General features: G+C 40.0%; 1 pseudogene; it reads left to right on the plus strand.

Moving 5' to 3' along the window:
* LOC119338606 overlaps positions 1-1431 on the plus strand; it is a 6370-nt pseudogene that overhangs the window by 158 nt on the left and 4781 nt on the right.

Genomic DNA, 1431 nt, shown 5'->3' on the forward strand with positions numbered 1-1431 from the left:
GTATGAAACACCACTTCATGTACATGGCTTCTTTTTATGAAACTCATGCTAATATTGTTATTCTACATAAACTCAATGGCTGTTTTTATTTCTTGATTGTTTTCCCTTGCATATCCACTGTTTGCTTACCCGACTGACAAGTACTCCCTCCGTTCCGAATTACTTGTCTTAGATTTGTCTAGATACGGATGTATTTAGACTCATTTTAGTGCTAGATACATCCGTATCTAGACAAATCAAAGACAAGTAATTCGGAACGGAGGGAGTAGATCCATATGATTTATATGCTTGCACATCCATAGATTTGTGTGCGATGTTCAAAAGCAAATCTACTAAATATTTTTATCTTGTAATTAAATTGTTGTTCCGTACATTATAGATACCTTCCTAAATTTGTAAAGTATGCGTAGACTTGAAAAGTAGATCTAACCGGTTCTCATCTTTGATGCTTCAGTTCGTATAATACACGCACACGTGTCAGACGTACGCTATCTCTTTCCTTAGATAGTGATGAAAACTAGATCTATAAGGTTTCATCTTGTAATTAAGATTGCTCTCCGTACAGTACGGATATCTCCCATGTGTGTTTTAGTCGTCAATCAAAAAGTATATAGTTTTCTTCTTGTGATTAGGAATCTGTTCCGTACAATATAGATATCCTTTCACGTGTGTAAGGCGTGGACTCCAAAGTAGTTCTACATAGTTTTCATCATTACATAGTTATACTTATGCTCCATACAACATGGATATCCCCACATGTGTGAGGCAAAGCCCACTCTTGACATAACTACCAGAAGAACTCTCTTTTGTCGTATGCTCATATATCGCTCTTCATGTCGTTGTATTAAACATATCGATGATGGAATGTCACGACAAATGTTGCCGTTAGGTGAGCGTAAAGACCCAGAATATTACCTTACCACTTGCATCTATTAGTGGAATATCACCACAAATGATACCACTAGATTATTGACGCTCGGAATCTTGAGTTATTGCTTGCATGCCGATGGATTGACACAACGAATATCGATGGAATGTGACGACAAATGTTACCGTTACATGAGTTGAAACATGTTGCAACGCCGCTTGTCGCGGCCTTGTAAGCCTAAAAAACATTTTGAATTAATCACTATGCATTATTTTATTTTATTTTTTACTCATTGTGAGTGTGTCTGATGTCACGCAGATTATTGCCCATGGAGTGGTCGTGATTACGGTGGTTGTCGCGTACTCTTCTGTCTCCTCCCACATAAATAATACCGCGCAGAGCGCCGCCACGAGCGCCGTGAAGGTGTCGTTGGCGCACGTCGCCGCCGGCATGCAGTCTCTCATGGAAGCCAACCACTCTGCCGCCATCGTCGCACACTCTTTGCAGATCCCTAGCAACAAATCATCTCATTTCCGACACGTAATTTACCGAGCATCCCTATG

This window comes from Triticum dicoccoides, chromosome 7B, assembly GCF_002162155.2.
Source record: "Triticum dicoccoides isolate Atlit2015 ecotype Zavitan chromosome 7B, WEW_v2.0, whole genome shotgun sequence".
Taxonomy (NCBI): Eukaryota; Viridiplantae; Streptophyta; class Magnoliopsida; order Poales; family Poaceae; genus Triticum; species Triticum dicoccoides.